Raw genomic sequence first — 7,249 nt, forward strand, 5'->3', positions numbered from 1 at the left:
TGTACCTCAGATCTCAGCGATTCGAAGATCTGAATAACACTGCAACTGCTATGGAGCAGTGAGTTGCTTAACACCAAGCGCACGACTTGTCCATCCCTTGTCTTGGTATCATAAAAAAACTAAAGTCGGATTTTACTTTATTATATATATATTGTTAATTTATTTCATTCAATCCAAATCGTTCCATTCATTCAGTAGTGAAGAGAGCGTGACAATGTCGATGACTGAAATTATGAAAATATAATAATTAACAGGAAGAAGTATGGATACCTATATAGGTATATGACTGTCAGATTCCCAGCCGGTCCAGTAAATAAAAGCCAATAACCTAATGCCGTTGTCAAGTTCTTTTTGCGTAGTTGTTGGATCAACAAAAGCATCAACGCCTAGTTTTTAATCAGTTTTCTGCACACTAAATTCTTTCTATCTTTCATTCCATAGTAACTGGTGTGTATACAAAATCTTTTAAACATCTAAATATTGGTATGTTTTCACTTTCACTCGGCAAGTTTTTGTAATAATAACAAGTTTTACGATAATAGGTATTGCTGTTGTTTGACACGAGAGCATGAAAAAACAAATAATGTACCGTATACAGGGTGATTGGTAACTCGATACATTCCTTTTAAGGGGTGAAAGTAGACATAATTCGAAGTACATTAAGTCAAGTTATACCCTGTCCGAAAATTAGTAGTTTCGAAGATATTGAAAATTTAAAGTTTTTTAAAAAATATCCCGATTCTCAGCTTTGTTATTTTTTTGGAATTTTATTTCTGTCCGTTTCTGGTTTGTTTTCATTTTATCTAGTAGTTATTGAATTAAAGTTATTGTTTAATAGCAATAGAGTACGAAATAACTGTTAAATTTGCCATAGTGGTTCAAAAATGAAGAGAACTACCGAAAAAGAAACAACAATTTATTTATTAAAAGGAGTGCCTTGTAAAAAAATTATATGGAACGATGTGTACAAATTACTTAAATTACTTCTTTGTATTGTTACCTATTCAAAACAGTAAAAATGTTAACTACAATGTTAATTTTTCTAATACAAAAGTGATGAAAATCAAGAACAAAGTGCGAGTTCACTACACTTGATTTTATGGTAAAATAAGTTTTAGAGGGAAAATGTTAAAGAAATGTTGACACTTGACAATCTGTAACGTTTATTACCTTAAAGTACAAACTCTTAAACTAAGTTATTCTAAATTTTATACATTTATTGTAAGTCCTGCTCAAAATGGGAACCTCTGTTCCTAATACACGCTCTTAGTCTTCTGCGTACTTCACTTGTCGTTACCCGCGATGTTATAATTGTTCTTATTTGTTCAGCTGCGTCAATTATTTTCTGCCTTAGCTCATCTAATGAATTTACGGGCGTTTCATACACCAAACTTTTCATATGTACTTTCCATAAATACAAATCACACGGTGTCAAATCTGGGCACTTCCTGGGTACTCCCTTCGTACCGCAGCAGCATTACCATCACAAAAACCGTAACAGAACACAATGTCCGCGTATTCTTCGTTCGTATACTCAGACATTTACTGACGTAACCAGAAAAACTTCGAAAAGTAGAATGCAACGACACGTCCGTACTCAGGAATAGTTGAAGCCAACTAAACTAAAATAATATTAAACGGTTTTTGTGATGGTAATGCTGCTGCGGTACGAAGGGAGTACCCAGGAAGTGCCCAGATTTGACACCGTGTGATTTGTATTTATGGAAAGTACATATGAAAAGTTTGGTGTATGAAACGCCCGTAAATTCATTAGATGAGCTAAGGCAGAAAATAATTGACGCAGCTGAACAAATAAGAACAATTATAACATCGCGGGTAACGACAAGTGAAGTACGCAGAAGACTAAGAGCGTGTATTAGGAACAGAGGTTCCCATTTTGAGCAGGACTTACAATAAATGTATAAAATTTAGAATAACTTAGTTTAAGAGTTTGTACTTTAAGGTAATAAACGTTACAGATTGTCAAGTGTCAACATTTCTTTAACATTTTCCCTCTAAAACTTATTTTACCATAAAATCAAGTGTAGTGAACTCGCACTTTGTTCTTGATTTTCATCACTTTTGTATTAGAAAAATTAACATTGTAGTTAACATTTTTACTGTTTTGAATAGGTAACAATACAAAGAAGTAATTTAAGTAATTTGTACACATCGTTCCATATAATTTTTTTACAAGGCACTCCTTTTAATAAATAAATTGTTGTTTCTTTTTCGGTAGTTCTCTTCATTTTTGAACCACTATGGCAAATTTAACAGTTATTTCGTACTCTATTGCTATTAAACAATAACTTTAATTCAATAACTACTAGATAAAATGAAAACAAACCAGAAACGGACAGAAATAAAATTCCAAAAAAATAACAAAGCTGAGAATCGGGATTTTTTTTTTAAAACTTTAAATCTTCAATATCTTCGAAACTACTAATTTTCGGAGAGGGTATAACTTGACTTAATTTGCTTCAAATTAGGTCTACTTTCACCCCTTAAAAGGAATGTATCGAGTTACCAATCACCCTGTATAAGGAAATCAACAAAGAAAAGTGTTTCTTCAAGTATCCTTTATAGCAAAAAGCTTCAGGAAAGTTCTATGAATAGAACAGTGCATTATCATCCCGCCGCGTCGCACCAGTACTGCGGCCGTGACCGTCACGATGAAACTATTGTGCTGTGTTCACACTAAGTTTACGTGTTTTTAGAGTAGCACTCATTGAGCTGTGTCTCATATCAATCTCGTTCTATAAAAGATTTATTATACATACATGAAAAGATCAGACATAGAATAATTAGTGGAGAATTTTCGCTTTTGAAAACTGAGTAGGATCGTACTTCCTAGGCTCAATTTACATTAAGAAGGAGTAATAGTATAACGTGCTAACCAGATACGCGCGAGATTGCTCCGGGAGGCACGCGACATGTATTTGAGCTCATATCTAGTTTGTATCTACGTTACGTAATTGACGCAAAGTTGATTATGCTATTTAAGTACTATTTCGTAACAAAAAGTCGTTTCCATTCCGTTCCACAGCAATGTAAATTGAGTGTTAGATCGCCTCAAATTGGAGATAGCTATGCGCCTGTTCTTTAACCGGCTTCAAAAAAAGGACGAACTTATACGTTCGGCTGTATGTATGTTTTCAGATTTCTCCGTCAATTGTGGACCAATTTTGAAAATTCTTTTTTTTATTTGAAAGGGTGCACTCTCGTGGCGGTCGCATTGTCACCAAGTCAGAATCTAATGAGGGATATCATGGAAATCGAAAAAAGCCGATAAGCAAACTTTTGAGGTCGGTTTTTTTAATGAAAAAGTTACAGTTATTGTAGAGTTGCATTCAAAGAAATGCATACTTTATTTAATACAGCATATGTTCTGTATTAGATATATTGTATTTTGCAAAGTGCGTGCTGCGCAACGCCACTCAACGCCGATTGCTGTAGCTTCTTTAACAATTTTTTATTTAAAGACATATAACCTGATCGTGTAAAGAATAAAGTTTATGTTGCATTGCTTATTTTAATGTATCATTGCAGCTATAGCAAAATAAGAGAAGTATGGTTACTCCGTACGAAGTAACAGCGCGGCTTGAGTGTGTGCGCGTCTTGTATGGACGCACACATTGTACATGTGGGTAGGTTAGTCTTGAAAACTCACCTAACCCAATAATTCGCAGTGCTACAGTGATTACACCGTCTATCTTTGTATTGTTTATCATGATAATTTTGCTACCATGATATTCGTCTATTTCTTATGAAAATACTCCATTATTTATTGAGATTTTTTGTGAACTAACTCCACTGGTTTTGTTATGATCATGTATATATTTTTCGTCCCACCACCGGGTCGACAATTTTTCTGTGTATTTTTATATTCATAATCATAATACTCTACTAGTTTATTATTATTGATACAAAAGATCGTGCAAACACAAATAATTCTCCTTCGACCGACGAAAATGTATTAATAAATATTGTATTGTTTTTGAGTTGCACCCACTTTCCAATTTTACAATTTTCTGTCCTAAAGTTTAAGGTTTCTAATCTGGAAGGATATGCTACTACACAAGGTGGTCTACATTGACCTTTTCTAACATAATTACATACTTACATTACTCTTCTATGTGTAATTATAATGTTTGTTTCATTCATTTCATCTAAATTCGGACACAATTATGCGAAGAATATCTTGACGTACCATCTAAAAGATCATTCACGCTTTGCCAATGTTTATCCCGCACAAAAGACAAAGTCTGAAAGGATGACCTTCCAATGGAAACATGTTTAGACAGCCATCACTGTCATATACAACGATTTTATAAGGTAATGCCTTAAGAAAGTGATTAGACTCATAAAGTTCGACGCTATTCATTAATGTACTATTAAATATCAGTGGAACGTTTATAATTTTGTACCAGTATAAAATGATGTAAGTGATTGCAATACAATAAACTCGTGACGCATCCATAGAGTTCTATAAACAAACTTCTCTCCTGAGTAATTTTAATAACTAGCCATAACTAAATTTTTTCATACAACACATTGTGCCAAATATCATGGCAATAGCCGTCTTATTACTCAAATCTTAAGGGTGCGTTCCCATTACGTCGTTACGTTTTATTTATCGGTCACAGACATATATCTAGATAGACGCCGCTAGTACAGCAATTTGTATGATAACCAAGCTTGCAACGAACTTATACGTATGACGTATGACAAACTCCAGGTTTTTGTAAAGACAGCGCACTCTTAATTCTTTATATTATTTTTTTTTTACTCGTATTACATATCCGGCGATGTATGTAATTATTTGCTCTCTATATTCGGACATTCGAGACAACGTGCTGCAAAAATTATCGAAATTACAGATACTTCTGATAATAGATACCACAAAACTGAAAAAAAAAATGAAACGTTACTAAACGTTATAACAAAAGAGTTATAGAATATTTTTATAATATTGCTAAGGTCATAATAATTTTCGTCCCTTTGTTGTTATCAAAATCGAGAACAGTGTTGCCTAACGTATACATAATTAAATGTCAAATTTGGCCAAAGAAATGTGCAAGCGGCCGTACCACGAAACTGAATGCATTATACAAAAGTGCGTTCGTTCGACATTCATGGCGTATTAACAAAGGATCACAAATATATCGCACCAAGTAAAATCCGCAATGTATTACAAATACATTTAGAATAATACTATACTAATAAATACATTTAAATAGGTTGCATATTTTGTTTTCTCAATTCATACAAAACCAAAAGAATTGTGTTTAAAATAAATTATGCATCTTCTAATTACAAAATCACTTGCCCGTGGATGGAAACGTCCCTGTTTATCTGTTTACCCACAGTGATGGTGCTTTTGCAATTTATAATGGCACAGTTTGCATTTTTCGCGTTTTCGATTGGTGTTTACGGCTAAGTGAATTTCACTTACTTTGGGCACGCGAAGTAGATGTGTGTCAATCGTGTTCGTACGAGTCAAAATTATTCGAACAGCACCATGTAACCCGATAACCCAGTTACTAGCTTCTAAATAACCTGATCATTTTAGAGTTTCATGGGTCATGCGCACAATATTCGACTTTATCAGTATAATTTTAGAGATTATTCAACAATTCACAATATTATTGTTGTCTCGTTCACTCTCACGTGAAGTCCCCACTCAAGACATGGTTCGCCTTCTGACTCTTCGTTTGGGTCGAACATTTGTTTGATAGAGCATTCGTTCGATAGAATCTTCGTTCGATCAACGGGTTAACGGATCAATTAATCTATCAATCATTCATTTATCTTAACTGCTCCGTGGCGTAGTGTCCATTACATGGTAATTTTGTAAGTTTAATCAGTTTTTCGGTATGTTGTGTTTATTTACGGGTGCACTAGCAAATATTAAAATATTAATGAATAGTAAATTAGCAATTTTGAGTGCTAATAAGTCTTTTGCTGTGTATTTTTGTTTTGTAACACAGTTAGTTTTTCTAAAAAAAAATTTTAGTGTCCTAAGTGTGGTTTATCAATGATACATTTAACTATAGACACATTACCCATCAGCAGGAAAGAATAAAAGCTAATTGTATAATTTAACATTTTTAAACGCTATATGGAAGTATCATGAGACACGGGTGACCCACTAATATATCGAATATATGATCGAATCATTTGACCCGATCACACTACGCATGAGTCATGATCGAGCCGGGTTATCAAAAATGATCGACCGACACAGGTCTAACGCGAAGTACGCACACTTGCGGCATCTATCTAGATGTGTCTGGGTTATCGATGGACGATTATAGTGTCCAGACTATTCCCATAGACTATCTGGCGTGACTGTGTCGTGGACGTTCATTTTATTGTTGAATGACTGTCGTGTCTAGCTGTTCCCACTACATCGTGACGACAATTTATCGGTTCACGGCAGTCGCCTTGTCGTTTATACGACAGAATCGTTTGAAGCTGCAGTTGTCTATTTTTATTTATCTATTTTTGCAATTATTATTTTTATCGTAACGTTTTATTTATCATCGGACGACTGTCGTTAGCTAGCTCTACCCATTGTCACTGCAGTCAGTCGTCATAAAGTCCAAAAAGTCGTGAACGACAGTTAATAGTGTTGTTCTATGTGTGAACAACAATCATTTAAATGGGCATTTCTCCAAAGCCGCAAATTTCTGTCCATGCGCTAAAGTCCACTTATTTATCAAATCAAAATATCTACAAATATAATAGTGTATAATATTTGTCGAAAACTAACTAGAGAGCACAAAATCTTCCCAATAAAACTTTCGGAAGTAATGGAAAAAATCCGAAATGCTTAAAACCTGACCATGGTGGCACGTCCCGAATGCAGAATCCAAATAGTATCATTTTTCTCTGAATTGAAACCGAATATAAAAATATTACACTTTAGTTCACGTATAATACATTAGGTGATAGTACTTCTAATCTCAATTTCGTAGTAAACTAAACAATAGTTTTATCGCAATACCAAGATTGCTGGTTCGTATTATTCGTCCATCACGCCCCTGCGGCTGGAGAGAACGGATGGATGATTTGTTGCCGACTTTAGGACTTTTTGAGTGTAAATGTTTTGTTTTAGTGTTTATATTATATATTGAATTCGGTGTATACGATATTTCAGAAACTAAATTTTATGGTTGTATGTAATATTTTTTATAATATACTGCGTGTCCCAAAATTCAACGATAAGCGGGCGCTGGAGGGTGGA

This window comes from Hyposmocoma kahamanoa, unplaced genomic scaffold (genome assembly GCF_003589595.1).
Source record: "Hyposmocoma kahamanoa isolate Upper Pololo Valley unplaced genomic scaffold, ASM358959v1 88, whole genome shotgun sequence".
In the NCBI taxonomy this organism is placed as follows: Eukaryota; Metazoa; Arthropoda; class Insecta; order Lepidoptera; family Cosmopterigidae; genus Hyposmocoma; species Hyposmocoma kahamanoa.